This window comes from Tachyglossus aculeatus, chromosome 2 (assembly GCF_015852505.1).
Source record: "Tachyglossus aculeatus isolate mTacAcu1 chromosome 2, mTacAcu1.pri, whole genome shotgun sequence".
NCBI lineage: Eukaryota > Metazoa > Chordata > Mammalia > Monotremata > Tachyglossidae > Tachyglossus > Tachyglossus aculeatus.
In genome coordinates this window covers 18,222,153-18,240,621 of record NC_052067.1, presented here as the reverse complement: position 1 = coordinate 18,240,621, position 18,469 = coordinate 18,222,153, and positions in this window count along the sequence as shown.

The following is an 18,469-nucleotide window of genomic DNA, read 5'->3' as shown; positions in this document are numbered from 1 at the left end:
CACCTATAAGTTAAAAAGTATGAAAAGTATGACATGTGTGTGTTTTTGAAAATCAGCTGTTGTGCAAAGCTACAAGCTCTTTTTTAAAACTTTCTTTTCTTCCACAGACTCCTACTACACAGTCCCTTTTGTGTTATATTTAGTATGAATTTTAAAACCATTTTCTCAGCAGTTTTAGATCTAACAAGATGCGGAGTTAGTGCCGTACCTGTTTAAGCACTATCTGGAAATGGATAGTTTCTAAGATTTAAAGAAAAAGAGAGAAATATATTTTACTTTATAAAAATGACTAGGTTACTGTGGCTATATGTGCATCATTGATGCTTGTTCAAAATTTTAGTTTCCCCCCAAGATTGCTCTAATAATTACGAAGAAAGAGGGAATAAAACAAATTAGAAAAAAAAATTACAGTTGCCAGAGAAATTAGTTCTCCCTCTCCACGGATCAGGTGAGTTTTGTGTTGGTGGTGACTTACAGAAAAATAAACCTCTCCCTTTTCTGCCCCTAGAATTTGTAGCAGATCAAAGTGGAAGGAGCTTCCAATCCTGAGTGTAGAGACTGAATTGAACATGATGAAAAGTAAATCAGCAAATGTAAGAGAGTTCAACTTCCGTGACTGAACAAATTCAATGGTAAAAATAGATGACTCTTTTCAATTCAGCCTGAAAGGAAACAATCATTGCCAACTGTGAAAGCCAGCTGTGAGCTGCTAAGGTCAGAAACAAGCCCTGCGTCTTCATCTGATCTCCCCACCCCTCCACTTTTACCCTAACAACTGGGTTCTGAGACTGGAAACAGGAGTTGATAAGTGATTTTCCAGCCATATTTTGCCCATTTCTGGCCTATATGTTATTCATTACTTCCCATCACTAGGGAAATTGTTAGTGATTCACCCAACATCTGACTCCCCTGCTAAATCACTAGAATGTAAGATCCTTGAGGGAAGGGATCGTGTCTTCTAACTCCATTATATTCTTCCAGCAGTCTTTCTAGAAATACTACAATTACTATTATTACCATAAATACCACAATTGTTATTATTAATTTATGATTGCAGACAATCAATCAATCATATTTATTGAGTGTTTTCTTTGTGCAGGGCACAGTACTGAGTGCTTCAGTAGACATATTACCTTCTCACGGGTGCTTAGATTCCAGAGGGGGAGACAGACACTAAAATACATTATGTACATAATCATTTGCCAATGATTAGTAAAAATAAGCAGTAGTAGTAGTAATAGTAGCAGAAATGATATTTACTTAGTGTCCATTGGGGTATTACCTTGGCAAATCTGAGTAGCCAGCAATAGCAGAATGGGGATATGTACATATATGTTGCAGGGCTATGGGTGAGGTGAATATCAAGTGCTTAAAGGGTTCAAGTCCAAGTGTGTTGGTGATGCCGGAGGGAGAGGGAGTAGGGGAAATGAGGGTTTAGTCAGGGAAGGCTTCTTGGAGGAGATAAGATTTTTGAAGGTGGTTTGGATTTTCTTCTCCCTTCTTTCAGCTTTTCAGCTTTTCCTCTTTCAGCTTCATATTTTGCAGTGTCTAATTAGAGAAACAGAGTGCCCTAGTGGGAAGCTCTCGGGCCTGGGAGTCATAGGACCTGAGTTCTAATCTCTGCTCTGCCACTTGCTTGCTATGTTACTTTGGACAAGTAACTTAGCTTCTCTGCGTCTTGGTTTCCTCATCTGTAAAATGGAAATTAAATACCTGTTCTCCCTCCTACTTAGATTGTGAGCCCCATGTGGGACAAAGATTTATCTGACCTGATTATGTTGTAACTACCCCAGTGTTTGACACATAGTAATTGCTTAACATTATTATTATCGTTATTATTAGATTTTGAGAAGCTAGGGGTAAGGAACTCTATCTAGCCCTATTCTTTCTGACACATTTTGCAGAGTTTTAAAAATGTTAAAAACTAATGAAAGTAATAATAACACTAATCCAGTCTAACCTGGTGATAAGCATGTATATTTAATTTTCAATTCCCTTTGATATCTTGTCTCTTTTGAAAGCATTTCCTATTCTTTAGTTTGAAACTCTTCCTGAAAAGACCATTTAGGATAATCAGTCTAAAGTGATTTTCCTATTATTCATTAAACACATGGTGCTGTTTATTAACTAAAAGATATATCCCACACAAAATTTGCCATATTTTGAAAAATCAACTCTACATTTTTTAAAGGAAAAGCAAAAGGATTTAGCCATGTGACTCTTATTAAAGTCCATGGAAGTCACATTGCTTTGAAAATTTAGTGGTTAGCTAATATAAAAAAACCATAAAAGGGCTAGGGTTCTGGGGACTTCCATAAAGTTAGGGTTTTAGGTGCCCTGAGATGCTATTTCTGAGCAATTTCTTTGATGTTTGGCTACCCTGGTAAATCATTTATTAGGGCAACCTTTTTATGAAAGCCCCTCAATCTCTCCCATAAGATATATAAAATAATGTACTTCTACAAACAGTCATCAAACCTCTGGCCATACTGTACTTCACTGATTACAAACTGATGGAAACACTGAAGTTTGGTGGGGGTTTTTCCACAGCTGTATCTTTCCCTTTCATTCCCTCTAGGCATCTTGCTGAAGAGAGAGTAAGGTGTAAGATGTGCCTAAAGGTCAAAGCTGAAAATGTCCTTAAATTGGCAGGATGGGTAAGCAGGTGAAGAGGACATAAAGACAGATAAATTGGATAAGAATCAGATTTTGTTTTTGAGTTTCCACTTGGAGGTTATATTCTATGTCACTTGCATTAGTTCAAATGTCTTTTAAGTTCTTGACTCTGTCAGGTATTTTTGTCCTGCAGGAGGAGGCTAAATGTAAAAATGAAAATGTAAATGTAAGAACTGAAACATAATTCGGTCCTCAGTATTCAAAACAAAAAGTTCTGAAGGTTTAAACAATTATATGGGTTGAAGGCCCCTGTAAATAGCTACTGTTCCAGGACCCTACTCTCAGACTCACAGAGTTTATATGCATATCCATAATTTATTTTAATGTCTGTCTCCCCCTGTAAACTGAAAGCTGGAGGGAAAGTGTCTACCAAATCTGTTGTATTGTACTCTCCCAAGAGTTTAGTACAGTGATCTGCATAAAGTGCTCAGTAAATACAATTGATTGATTGATGTATTGATGTTTATTTGCAGTAAGAATTCTAATCTCGATGATTTATTTAGTACTTGCTTTCTCAATGGAAGCAAGAGAAATTGAGCAGTCAGTCAGTATTGTACTACATTCCAGATGTGCCATAATACTATTTACAAAAGTTTCCACAGTCATGTGGGTCTCAACAATTATTTTTGGTCTGTCAAATTTTCATTGGCTCCAGCCATATTTCCTAGTATGCCAACTCTATCTTAGCCACTCTAACTCCTTCTACACTCCATCTCTACTTCTGGACTAAAAGATCATGAGAACCTGACTTTAGAAAATATTCTCAGAGTTTCCCCAACTCCCTAACCTAGATTTGTTCATTCAAATCTATTTATTGAGCACTTACTATATGCTAAGTACTGTACTAAGCACTTGGGAGAGTACAACTGACACAGTCCCTGCCCATAATGAGCTCACGGTCTAGAAGCCCAAGGAAACTAAGCAAAAAGGAAGTAGAGAGAAGCACATTGCATTAAAGGACCTGAGCTCTGCCACTTTTCTGCTGTGTGACCTTGGGCAAGTCACTTAAATTCTCTGTGCCTCTGTTACCTCATCTGTAAAATGAAGATTAAGATCGTGAGCCCCACATGGAACATGGACTGTGTTCAATGGGACTAGCTTATGTAACCCAGCACTTAGTACAGTGAATGGAACATTCCAAGTGCTTAACAAATACCATTAATAATAAATAACTGATGGTACAATTGAATATGCACATTCATTCATTCATTCACTCATTGAACACTTACTGTGTGCAAAGCCCTGTACTAAGCTCTTGGGTGAGTACACTAATAACAATAACCAGAAACATTCCCTCCCTGCAACAAGCTTACAGTCTAGAGGGGTAGCTTATTTACATGCTATGAACAAGTGCTGAAGTGGCTATAAATAAATATAGAGGACTTGGCATGACTGCAAGGTTGATACAACTCAAGTGTTGGGAATTTCAGAAAAAGTCTTGTTGGAGAGTTGGGATTTTAGGAGAGTCTTGGAGGTGGGGAGGATAGATCTGGCAGATTTGAGGTTGGGGAGATTTCCAGGCCAAGGGAACTATGTAAGCAAGGGAGTGGAGATGGGGAAGAGTGAGGTACACTTAGGAGGTGAAATTGGAAGGGGCAAAGGTATAAACCCAGGAGTAATGGATGAAGAGAGCCAATATGGAAAATGGAGAAAGCGGCCTTTAGGGAATAGTCTCAGAGTTTTCCCATCTCTCTAACCTAGAATCATTCATTCAAAGGAATTTATTGAACACTTACTGTGTGCAATGCACTGTACTAAGCACTTGGGAGAGTACAATGCAATAATAATAATAATATTAATAATGTTGGTATTTGTTAAGTGCTTACTTTGTGTCTAGCACTGTTCTAAGCACTGGGGTAGACACAAGGTAATCAGGTTGTCCCAGGTGGGACTCACAGTCTTAATCTCCATTTTGCAGATGAGGTAACTGAGGTACAGAGAAGTTAAGTGACTTGCCCAAAGTCACACAGTCGACAAGTGGCAGAGCTGGATTAGAACTCACAACTTCTGACTCCCAAGCCTGTGCTCTCTCCATTAAACCATGCTGCCTCCCGATATCAAACTGACACAGTCCCTATCCATAAAGAGTCTTGGAGTCAGCATGAAGGAATTTTCGTTTGATGCAGAATGAAGCGGACAACAATTGGAGAGGAGAGAGACAAATGCTGATTAATGTTTCAGGAAGATGATCTGGGCTGCAGAGTGGAGTATGGCCTGGAGTGGGGAGAGACTGGAGGCAAGGAGACCAGTGAGGAGGCTAATATAATAGTCAAACATTTTTATCTGCCCTTCTTACTTCCCAACATTGCTCTCTCTAGCTAGCACTTTGGTGGATAGGAATCTGTTTCTACTACATCAAACCACAATAAAAGATTTAAAGGTAAGTCACCCCAAAGTAAGTTTTTTGTTTTAATTTTGTTATTCTGCCTGGCAGCACTTTAGTCTTCCAACTCTGTGTCCTCTCAGGCGCTTAAGGGTACTGGTGTATTCTAGTAGCAGGGTCCTAGCAATTTTGAATCATGCTTAAGATTGTTATTCCATCTGGGTAAGCAGCAGGGTGAAGACCCCGGGATCTTTATGAGAATTACTGGGTTTAGCAGTAAAGATTTGTAAAGTGAGAACGAGTGAGGTTTTATTAGATCACTGAGTTATAAATTCAGTGGATAGCAGAGGCTTTATTATCTTCGCCATAGCAGCTAATGCATTCACTTTTATACAGAGTTACACAGAGGTGAACATGTTCAATTTCCTTACCCTTAAAATGTGCAGGTGGACCACTTTCACATATATATATATAATATACATATATATATATATACACTGTTAATATTATATAATAACAACATTTGTGAGGTATATAAATGAATGGCTGTGCATATGGGTGGAATATATATATATATATACACATATATATATTATATATACATGTAATCTCAACCCCCGAGCTCACATAAAAACATACACTGTGTGTGCACATGTATGTCTACACACACATATATTAGTTGTAGAATGATGTTTCTAGAGCTTTGGGCTCTTTTTAAAATTACATTTTACACATCAGTAAACTTCTAATGCAGGGAGTACTTTCTTAGGGTTATTTATATCCATGGGTTGGTAAAGGATTTGTCAGAAAATAACATGAATGTTATTTATCTGACTGTTCAGCTTTATTGACTACTACATTTCACATCTTTCAGTCCTTTTTGACAGTGGAGTAAATAACAGTGCTATTAACCTCTAACACCAGTATAAAAATAGACAGTTATTAAGGAGTAAATATTACTTTGATGATTATTGCACCAGTCTGCCACCTCTGGAAAATGTAATAAATAAGGTTTTCTGGTGTATCTACAAAGTTGCTGGTTTTATTATGGAAGCAGCAGCTCTCATGGCACCTGGTGTCTTGGGTACCATGAGGTGCTGATAAAAAATGATCAATGACCTGGTGTCCATTTTGTGCTTTATGTACTTCCCAAACGCTTAGTACAGTTCTCTGCACACAGTAAGTGCTCAATAAATACTATTGAATGAATGAATGAATAAATGGATTTAAATATAACCCCAAATGCAAAATGCCAGGGATTTTTCTGCCTTAAAGAACATCAGTTTCAGATTTAGAAAAGTTTGCACTTTTGAACACCAAATATGCATTTTATTTTCTTACATAGTATGAAATCCTGTAGCCATCATGGCAAAACCCCAGGAAAAGTATTAACAATTTAGAATTTCCTGTTCAGGTGGGATTGTTAACTCCACTTACCAAAGAGAAGTACAGGAAAGGTGTTCATTATGACTAAGAACTTGTAAATGTAGGAATGTTGATGTGGGAGATGTAAAATATCCCTGGCAATTAGTCACCCTGGGAGTTGCCACCTACGCTTTGTCATTTCTTGGAAGTGGTGATGAACTTCGGAGGGAGGAAGGGAGGGAAGGATTGATGGGAAAATCCTCTGAGAAGAAATAATCATAATAATAGTATTTATAATGCACTTACTAGGTGCCAAGCACTGGGCTAAGCACAAGTGCTACATACAAAATAATCCGTTCCTGTCCCACTTGGGGCACAAAATCAAATCAGTAGAGAGAGAGGGGGATCTTATCCTTATTTTACAGATGAGGAATTGGAGATCCAGAGAGGTTAAGTGACTTGCCCAAAGTCACACAGCAGGCCAGTGACAGAACTGGGATTACAACTCAAACTCCTAACTTTCAGACCCATGCTCTCTCCACTCAGTCATGCTGCCTCTCTAATTTTAAATTAATTGAAAGGAAATAGAATGCCATGATATTCCCCTTTTCTCCCTCCATAGTCTGCCATCTGGAACCATAAATTCTCCAGATTGGAATCACCAGGCTAGGATTCCTAAGAATTGAGTCAGGGGCAATATTGTGAGGAGCTTCAGCTGAGGGAAGGATCCAAAAAGGGTGAACCTGGAATCTGGGATTTGCCAAGAAGGGCTGAGGGAATAAACTGAAAAAACATGTGCACCCAGATGCTGGAGAGGGAAACATGTTAGAGGAAAGGGATAGGTGGGTTTTGATGGGAGATTTTTTTTCCTAATTGTCAACTAATTGATTTGTAAAAGCCATTTTTATTTTTCTGTTGAAAACCTAGGGTTCTAATCTGGCTTTGAAAGCGAGGCTCTGAGTGACTGAAATGATGTCTTAGCTTGGAAATCTGATGCTGTAAAATGTAGAATAGACTCGTCCAAGCTCTATGCAATGACTCTTGGATCAATCAACCAGTCATATTTATTGGGCACTTACTGTGTTCAAAGCACTGTACTAAGCACTTGGGAGAGTACAACATGACAAAATAACAGAGTTGGTAGACATTTCCCTGCCCACAATGAGCTTACAGTCTAGAGGAAGGGAGGGTGGCTGGCTGGACCCCAAATAATCCCCTTGCTGTTTGAGGTGCTTATCTGAGAGCCAAGTTAGGGTGGCAGTAGCTTGAGGGTATGGAGGAGTGAGGTTGGCTTGGTGAAGGTATATAAATACCAGACCTAACTCAAGATGACTGTCTCCTGGAAGGGGAAATATGGAGTTCTTTAGGACCTGGTAGATGCTATCAACCCCTTTCAGGGGCACACCTGGAGAGTTTTCAGTACACTACCAATCTCTACTACAGGAGGGAGAGTCAAGCAGAGGCCCACCCATTCCATTCCTAGCTTGGCCCACAAGTGGAAGGCAGTCTGCTACAAGTTAAAACGCATCTGTGTTGGGCAGCAGCAGCAGCATGGGAGAGAGTCGAGGTCAAAGACTCAAGCTTACTGTGCTGAAGGAGGCAATGGTAAGCCACTTCTGTATTTTTACCTAAAAAACTGTATGGATACCGTCCCAGAATGATTGCAGGTGGAGGTGGGGCATTCTGGGAGAGATGTGTCCATGGGATCCCACTGTGGATAAGAGATGACTCCAAGGCATAAGACAAGATTAGATGCTATCAGGTGTCCAAGCCCTTCTACATCGGCTTTCTGGACTTTTAGGCCAGAAGGGTTAAAGAAACCCTGGTCCATCACAGTCCCGCAACAATTATGTGATGGTAACTTTATTGCTTGTTTCCTCAGGCTCTGGTCCTAACACTGTCATGCCAGTTGGCCTCTTTTTCTAGCTCCTTCTTACCATCATTATTCCTTATTATCACCTAGTCCCTTGCTCTCCTCTCCCCTGGGGAAAATAAAAGAGTGCATGCCTGGCTCTCTCCTTTTCTCTACAGTGGAGGAGTCACTGGATTTGGGTTTTAGCTGCAGTAATGATGTGAAGCTTAGGGCCTGGGAAGGGATTGAGGGAATTTTCAGAAAAGTTGTGGAATAAAAAAAAATTGAGTTTCACAGGTTTAACAGTCGCATATCCTTTTCAATTCTGAAACAGTGATTAAACATGTCCATGGTGGAAAAGAATTAGGAAAAGGGGGCTGGGATGGGATTTGGGTAGGCCAGTTTTGAGAGAGGGAAAAGGAAGAAATGGAAGGAATATAGCAGACAGGAAGAATAAGGGAAAGAGGTTTCTGAACATTTAACCCCACAAATGTTGCCAGTTGCTTTGGAGGAAAGGAAGGAAATGTGAAGCGGTGCCAAAGCAGATTTAAATTTTCACAGCTTAGGTCCTCGGAGTCAGAGGATGTGGGTTCTAATCCTGTCTCTGCCACTTGTCTGCTGAGTGACCTTGGGCAAGTCACTTTACTTCTCTGGGTCTCAGTTACCTCATCTGTAAAATGGGGATTAAAATTGTAAGCCCATGTGGGACAGAGACTGTGTCCAACCTGTTTACCTTGTAACTACCCCAGCACTTAGAACAGTGCTTGGCACAAAGTAAGCACTTAGCAAATACCACAGTTATTATTGTTATTATGCCTTCAATCAATCAATTAATCAATTATATTTCTTGAGCACTTACTACTCACAGTGCATTGTACTAAGCACTTGGGAGAGTACAATACAATAGAATTAGTGGACATGATCCCTGCCCTCAAGGAGTTTATAGCATAGTCCTCTATAGTGCACCACACCCTGGATTCCTTGCCCCTTGAAGATCCTCTTTTTGACCTTGTATGGTCAAAATCGCCTAGGTAGCTTTAAAGGAGCTAGTCTGGCAATGAGCTACTAATCTTCTGGGACTCCATCAGTGCTGTCAAGTAAGAAATATTTCAACTCCCACATAGGAAGCAAAATGAAGGCGCATTTCAGTTGCTATGGAGATTGTGGCTATAAGAATCATTAGGATTTGTTCCTCCTGAGAACGCGGTTCCTCCGGCCACTGCATGTTAATTTCTTCACCAGGCCTGCTCTCTTCTACTAAATGATAAAATAAAACACTGTCAAATCAGATCATCGCTAGGGTGTGTTCAAGTGCACACTCGGGACATAGATCAGCTGGGTTTTCACATCTGGTGCTTTCTCTTGGTGGCCAGAGGGAAGAATCAGGTATGCCTTGTGGGGAATAGGAAAAGTGGTCAGGTCTTAGAGGGTGGGGTCTCTAACCATGTCTAGACATGTGCTAGGGAGGTAGGCATGGACAAGAGCAAGGTGAGGTGAACTCCTGTTAGGATGCTGGAGCCAAGATCCAGTTATTTGGCTAGGGAATTGCTTGTTTGGTTTTATACTGGATGGTCTAGTTTTTAATCTTTTTTTCATGGTATTTAAGCACTTATTATACGCCAGTTACTGTACTAAGCACCAGGGTAGATACAAACTAATCAGGTTGGCCACTACCCTTGTCCCACATGAAGCTCACAGTCTTAATCCCCATTTTACAGTGAAGTAACTGAGGCAGAGAGAAGTGAATTGACTTGCCCAGGTCACATAGCAGACAAGTGGCAAAGTTAGAATTAGAACCCAGGTCCTTCTGACTTTGAGGTCCATGCTCTATCCACTAGGCCATGCTGCTTCTCCAGTTTTCCCCTGGTCTGTCCCCTGTTCTATGTGGATAAGACATGGGGTGCCTTTACATCTGATATTTTAATGTTTAGTGCCCAGCCTCTCCTACTGCTGAGTTCCACAGCTCAGATGCTGTGTCCATGTTCATGAGAGTCTGAAAAGGGAATGTAAAGGCTCTGAAGCAAGTAGGGGAAGACAAGGATAGTGAGAGACAGAGAAAGGAGAAGAGAAAAAGAGAAGGGGTGGAGAGAGAGAGAGAGAAAAAGGCTGAAGTTCCAGGAAGATGCTCCAGGTGGATACAAATACTCACTCACTCACACACACACACACACACACACACACACACACACACACACTCACTCACACACTCACTCATGTAACCAGCAAGTCAGATGGGCTTAGCTCAAAATGAAATATCAAAGGAAGGAAGAAATGAGAAGCATCCCTGTTCTGCTATTGCTGGCTACTCAGATTTGCCAAGGTAATACCCCAGTGGACACTAAGTAAATATCATTTCTGATACTACTTATTTTTACTAATCATTGGCAAAGCATTGTACTAAGCCCTGGGAGAGAAATACATATTGGAGATATAGACATGGTCCCTGACCTCAAGGGGATCAGTCAAAGAATGGAATTGGGTTGGGGGTACTGGCAACGGACATGTAAGGAAAAGATTCAAAAGACATAGACACTGACAAACATGAAAGAAGTCACAGGATTGATTGATTGATCACATAGGTGAGACCAACTATCTCAGAAGCCATAGCTGCATTTTTCCCTTTTGGAAAAGAGGGGAAAATGCAGATCTAACCAAGTAGATTTTGAGATCAGTGGATGTCAGGATATGTTGGGGAAAGAGAGAAGCTTCATATGGGAAATGGGCAAGAGGTTCAGGTTATTCTCAGATTTGACTGGATTTTTAAGATCTAGGACAGCAGACAGATGACAATGTTGAAGATGTTAGACACGGGGTGGATAAGTCCCATGAACCTGAATGCTAAATTTCACCACAAAAAGCAACCCTAATAGATGGGTAGCAATAGTTTCAGCTCAGACCATAGTGCAGATAAATGATGACAAGGGGGTGGCAGTGTGAGTAAATGGGAGAGGGTCCGCCTCAATTCAGGTGTAAGCACAAATCATCAACAGTGGTAGTTGGGGGATTCATGGATACATTACAGGGACTTTTACATGTTTCATAAGCACCAAAGTAAGAGGTGGACAGGAAGGGGGCAGTGGGGGAATATAAAAAAATTTGCCCTGGGAGCCTACATGGACCAATGCCATGGAAAGCTGGACAGAGGCCTGGTATTCTGTGGGCCGGCCCACACTGGGAAGAACCACAGTCTCTCTCAGTTGTGATTTGCTTGTCTCTAGACTGTAAGCTCGTTGCGGTCAGGGAATGTGTGTGTTTATTGTTATTATTGTATTCTCATTCATTCAATTAATTCAATCATATTATTGGGTGTTTACTGTGTGGAGAGCACTGTTCTAAGCCTTGGGAAAGTACATTATTACAATAAACACACACATTCCCTGCCCACAATAATCTTACAATCTAGAGATGAGCTTATAGTCTCCTGAGCACTTAGTACAGTGCTCTGCCTATAGTAAATGATTGAATAAATGAGTTTGGCTCCAACATGATATGCCTGCCCCACATTCATACAATAACCATACCTAGAATTTGTTGAATACTTTCTTTAAAAAAAATCTCAGGCACATTTGCATCAATTACCCCATTTTATCCTGACAGCCTCCCTGCAAAGTAGGGAGAGGAAGGGATTATTATCCCCATTTTACAGATGAGGAAACAGAGAGTAAACATATGATCAGTGGTCACCCAGCAAGCTGGTAGCAGAACTGGATTAGATCCTGGTTTCCTGACTCCTTTCCTCAGACCATGTGCCTTCCGTATGAGCTCTCCAGGACACCAAATCTGAAGCCCACTCAGGGAAAACCACTTATCTTTGATGTATCACACAGTTAAGATTAATCTTTCAAACAACAGTATTTATTGAGTGCTTACTGTGCGCAGAGCTTGGTACCACGCATGTACCCTCCCTTCCTGCCTGGCTCCTTCCTCTTCCCTCCCAGAAATCAATCTGGGCCATGCTGAAGATGGTCAGATGAGTCTGTCCCTTTTTTGATTGCTGTTCTCTTCTCCCAGATAGGCCTGTCAGGAAGATATGATTTATAAGAAGCAGTGTTGTCTAGTGGAAAGAGCACAGGCCTTTCCTGTGCCTGGGTTCTAATAATAATAATAATGGTATTTGTTAAGTGCTTACTGTGTGCTAGGCACCGGGGTAGATAAAAGGTACCAGGTTATCCCACATGGGGCTCACAGTCTAAGTCCCCATTTTACGGATGAGGTAACTGAGGCACAAAGAAGTTAAGTGACTTGCCCAAAGTCTCACAGCTGACAAGTGGCAGAGCTGGGATTCAAACCCATGACCTCTGACTCCCAAGCCCGTGTGCCTGCTGTGTGACCTTGGGCAAGTCACTTAACTTATCTGTGTTTCAGTTTCCTCAACTGTAAAATGTGGATGTAAAATGTGGAATAAGTCCTATCCCCTTATACTGAAACTGTGAGCCCCATGTGGGACAGGGACTACCTACAACTTGATATGCTTCGCTCTGGCACATAGTAAGTGCTGAACAAATACCACACACACAAAAAAAATCCCATATCTGAAGAATGGAAGTCCCATCTCTCTCCAGGGGTGAAGGGCAAGGGAAGCTGAACTCTAGCAAATTCCCTTAGGTTCAGTTAATTGTCAGAATTGATAGTTCCATACTCCTTCGATCAGACTTGGGCTGCCAGGCCTGGCCTGAATTAGGTCCCAGCATTTTGTCCATCCATTCTTCTATTCTCCCTTCAGAGAAGCAGTATGACCTAATGGAAAGGTCACAGAATTAAGAGTCAGGAGACTTGAGTTCTAATCCCAGCTCTGCTACTTGCCTGCTGTGCTCTTAGGCAAGTCACTTAACTCCTCTGTGCCCAAATTATCTTGCTTTTGCTTTTTAATGGTATTTGTGAAATGCTCACTATGTGCCAGTCACTGTACTAAGCACTGGGGTAGACCCAAGATAATTAGGTTGGACACAGTCCATGTCCCACATTGGGATCAGTCTTAATCCCCATTTCGCAGAGGTAGTAACTGAATACAGAGAAGTTAAGCAACTTGCTCAAGGTCACACAGCAAATGAATAAGTTTGTTGTGGATGGTGAATGTGTCTACCAACTCTGTTATATTGTACTCTCCCAAGTGCTTAGTACAGTGCTCTTCACATAGTAATCACTCAAAAATAACCATTGATGTTGATGAGTGGCAGATTCAGGATTAACACCCAGATCCTCTGACTCCCAAGCTTGTGTTCTTTCTCTACTAGGCATGTTACTTTTCATCTGCAAAATGGAGATTAAATTCTCTCCCCCTTAGACTATGAGTCCACTTGAGACAGAGATTCACCATCATCATCATCAATCGTATTTATTGAGCGCTTACTGTGTGCAGAGCACTGTACTAAGCGCTTGGGAAGTACAAATTGGCAACATATAGAGACAGTCCCTACCCAACAGTGGGCTCACAGTCTAAAAGGGGGAGATTGGGTCTGATATGATTGTATCTTTCCCAACATAGTAAGTGCTTAAAAGACATTACAATTTTTATTATGATGATGTCCTGGGTTATATGTTATTCAGTCACACAACAGCAAGGAGTGAAATAAATTTTCATTTCTGGGAGAGAGGAGTTTAGAGGTTTTTGAACATAGCATAGTCATTAATCAGTACAAGAGATTTCAGATGGTAGCAAGCACTATGATTTTATGATCTAGAAAAACATAAATCTACATCTGCCCCAAAAGGGGCAAAAATAAGGAAAATGAGAGGCAGGAAAGCTCACTTCTGCAGTTAAAGGAGCAGGCCCAAAAATGTTTTTTAAAAAATGTATAAGTAACAAAATCCCAACTAAATTTGTAAGACCTTTTTCATTGCAATAAGCAGATACAAAAATCTATGTGCTGCTTTTTTTAAAGTACCAATTTTATAAAAATAACTCTAGAATATTTTATGCCTCTGTCTACCTCCTGAACCTCTTTAAATTGGAAGGAATACAATGTGCTTCCAAGAACAATCCATCTATTGAAGATCAATTAAAATATAAACCCCTTCCATTTCTGTGGCATAAAATTCTAATCTCTCCCCTTTGCAATTTTATTACCATGCTGTCATGATACAGTCATAGTTTCATTTAGATACATTAATTTCACTTACACTTTTTAATCTTCAAAATATTGCATAATAACTTTTTTACTTTTTCAATATATCACTTGCTCTGATAAGGGAGTGGCTTTAGACAGTTTGGGATCATTTTTTAAAGTTTGCATTGATCTGTGTGCAAAAGTACCTAGAATGCTATAAAATATATCATTTATTCATTTTCACATTTGAAAATATTAACTCTATCTAAACTAGACATTTATTAAGATCAAGATATTTATTTCACATTTAGGACTATTCAAGTCTGCAGTGTCAGCATTATGGAGATGAATGCATTTTGCTAGACTTACACTGGGTAGTAGGTAAAAGTGTGCAGAAACTCCAGGATGCCACTGTGGTTCTGACATAACTTAGTGAAGCAGCGTGGCTCAGTGGAAAGAGCACGGGCTTTGGAGTCAGAGGTCATGGGTTCGAATCCTGGCTCCACCACATGTCTGCTGTGTGACCTTGGGCAAGTCACTTAACTTCTCTGAGCCTCAGTTACCTCATCTGTAAAATCGGGATTAAGACTGTGAGCCCCCCGTGGGACAACCTGATCACTTTGTAGCCCCCCCCAGCGCTTAGAACAGTGCTCTGCACATAGTAAGTGCTTAACAAATGCCAACGTTATTATTATTATTATTAACTGCATGCCTTTTCTCTGCTTGTCGGTTTACTGTAGTCATTGAGTGGCTGTCAGGGGCTCTCTGTGCCTGACCACTAGCAGTGAAATAGAGGCTGTGTTTCAATGACATGTCCCTGAAAAATAAGACACCCTCTGACTTCCATCGCCTTTGAGATCAATGGTGAAAAGTCAGCTCTTCGGGACTTGGCAGTAGAACCAACACCGTCAGTGACTCAGTGGTGATTAGGCCCCATGGACAGACTGAGCCATGGCTGTGAGGGCGTTTCTTCCTCATGGCCTCCATCACCCCTATAACCCACTAAAAAGCAGCCTTACCATGATCCTCGCCAGTCATAGCTGGCAGAGCCAACTTGCCCGACCTGTGGGGTGGGAGGAGGGGAGGGAAAGTGTGACTATAACAACCATTTAAATGCAACAACACCTGCTTCCCACCCTATCTTCTAGCTTCAATTTCTCACTAGTCCTGGTGCCCTGTTGAATCAGTGGGTGTCCCAGGCCTATCTCAATTTCCCAGTGCCCAGTCCTCAATCAAAGATATTTGACCTCCTTGCCAGCCTTCCTGTCTGCCTGCCTTCCAAGATAGTCCATCTAGCTCCCTGCTGCCTGGTTCTTAGCCCCGTTACGGTTGGTTCAGCTTCTGCTCACCCTGGGCAGCTGCCTTGCTCCTAACTTGCTTCAGCCCCATAGCACTTATGTACATATCCAAAATTTATCTATTTATATTAATGTCTATCTCTCCCTCCAAACTATAAGGTCCTTGTGGGCAGGGAATGTGTCTACCAACTCTTCCAAGCACTTAATACAGTGCTCTACATGCAGTTCTCAATAAGTATGATTGATTCTTTGACTTGAGCTCATTGTGGGCAGGGAATGTGCCCAACCAACTCTGTTATATTGTACTCTCCCAAGTACTGTACACTTAGTACTGTCCTTTGCACACATTAAACACAATAAATACAATTGATTGATTCCTCCCTGCACTCAGGCCAAGTGTACATCAGAGAGGGTAGGGATAGAAGCAGCATGACCCAGTGAAAAGAGCCCAGGCCTAGGAGTCAGAAGACCTATATTCTAATCCTGGCTCTGCCACTTGTAGAAGAAGCACGGCAGAGTGGATAGAGCAAGGGCCTAGGAGTCAGAAGGTCATGGGTTCTAATCCCGGCTCCACCATTTGTCTTCTTGTCACCTTAGGCAAGGCACTTCACTTCTCTGTGCCTCATTTACCTCAACTGTAAAATGAAGATTGACTGTAAGCACCATGTGGGACAGATACTGTGCTCAATTGGCTGGTACCCACCCCAACATTTAGTACAGTGCCTGGTACATGGTAAATGTTTAACAAATACCACAATTATTATTATTATTAACTTCTCTGTGCCTCAGTTTCCTCATCTGCAAAATGAGGATTCAATAATTGTTGTCCTTCCTACTCAGACTGTGATCCCCATGTGAGACCTGATTATCTTGTATCTACCCAGCGTAGCTCAGTGGGAAAAGCACGGGCTTTGGAGTCAGAGGTCATGGGTTCGAATCCCAGCTCCGCCACATGTCTGCTGTGTGACCTTGGGCAAGCCACTTAACTTCTCTGAGCCTCAGTTCCCTCATCTGTAAAATGGGGATTAAGACTGTGAGCCCATGTTTGACAACCTGATCACTTTGTATCCCCCCAGCGCTTAGAACAGTGCTTTGCACATAGTAAGTGCTTAACAAATGCCAATATTATTATTATTATTACCCCAGCACTTAGTTCAATGCTTGACACCTAGGAAATGCTTAACAAATACCACTATTATTTGAGGTTAGAGCTGGGATCTAATTGGCTGCAGGGAACAAGAAGATGGCTCAAGGCCTGGGGCCCATATAGGAGGAAGGACTGGTTGGAGCCTCTAGACTGTAAGCTCCTTGTGGACAGAGGACATAGTAACTTTGTTATATTGTACTCTCTCAAGTGTTTAATACAGTCCTCTGTACACAGAGTGCCCAATAAATATCATTGGTTGATTAATTGGCTGAGATTCAAGCAAGAATTTGGGCTACTCCCACTAAAGGAGTCCCTCCCTGAGAAAGAAAAAATCTCAACTATTAAAACATTCACTCACACATGAAGTAGACTGTGAGCCCACTGTTGGGTAGGGACTGTCTCTATATGTTGCCAACTTGTACTTCCCAAGCGCTTAGTACAGTGCTCTGCACACAGTAAGCGCTCAATAAATATGATTGAATGAAGACACAAAAATATCTGAAGACTCATTCACTCCCATAGCCGCACCTACAAGAAATTAAAAAGAAAGTAAGGTTGAGGGCAAATGATAAAGCAGAAGAAAAGAAAATGGAGTCAGGGCAGAGATCCTGGGAGGCACAGGGATGGGCATCCCAGAGAGCATTAAGGTTTCACCCAGGCCTATGACTTGTGGTAATCCTTTTTGAACTTTTCCAGAGTTGGGAAGAGGTGGGGAGCAGTAGGCAGCTGCAGCATTTGTGGCCTGTGTCTAACCCTGTCCTCAGTGATGTTACACAGGACAACACCAGTCCCCAGAAGCCTCATCACCAGTAGTTCTGTTCCCAGGAATTTGTCCAGCCTGCTGGGTAGAAGCTGGAAGGCTGAAGAGATTGTTGTGAGGCAATAAGTGTCTTCCCTGACGAGTTTCACATCTCCCCACCCTATTTCTCCCCCTACTGCATCACTTGAGCCCTGACCTCCTAAGAACTTAGGTACTCTCCCACCCATCCCGGCCCCATACATGAACAGATGAATGTTCTTGTCTTTATATTCAGGTACTTCCCCAATCTTTAATCTATGTTAGTGTTTATCCCACTAGATTGCAAGCTTCTAGAAGGGTAGGAATCGTATCTACTAACTTTATTGTACTCTCCCAAGAGCTTAATACGGTGTTCTGCATTGACTGATTGATTGATAGGTTAATGGAAGACCCCCCACCCCAAACCAGGTATCACAATGATTCCAGCTGATGATGATGCAGGCACAGGAGCAAACTGAGGTCAACTCTCTCTTCAGCTCACCTTCCAGCTGTTATCCCATCTCCCTATTCTCATCCTATCCAAATTCCTACAATGGATTTTTCTGTGGTGGGCTTGTGTTGAAGCACCTCCAATTCACTGATAGTCACAGGATGATCTCTCATGTACTAATGGACAAACTATTTAAGAGTTAAGTGGTCTGTTCTTTATGGAAAAAAAAAATCAAACGTAAAATCACTGGGTCTTGAGTCAATTTTTTTCTCCAGAGAGCATACAGTATTCTGCAGCTGTAAAATAGGAAACAAAATTGACCAGTACACACAATTTTTTTTTAACAAACATACCCTCCCTCTGGAGATTAAACTAAATCAGTGTTCTTTTCCAAAGTCATTTCCAAAACTCCCAACAGAACCACACCTACCATGTGTTTTTACCCTGCTAGGAAATATTCTAAAAAGTGACCTAAAGAAAGATAACACATGTAGAATTGGATTCTGTACTAACTTTATACTTCTATGTTGAG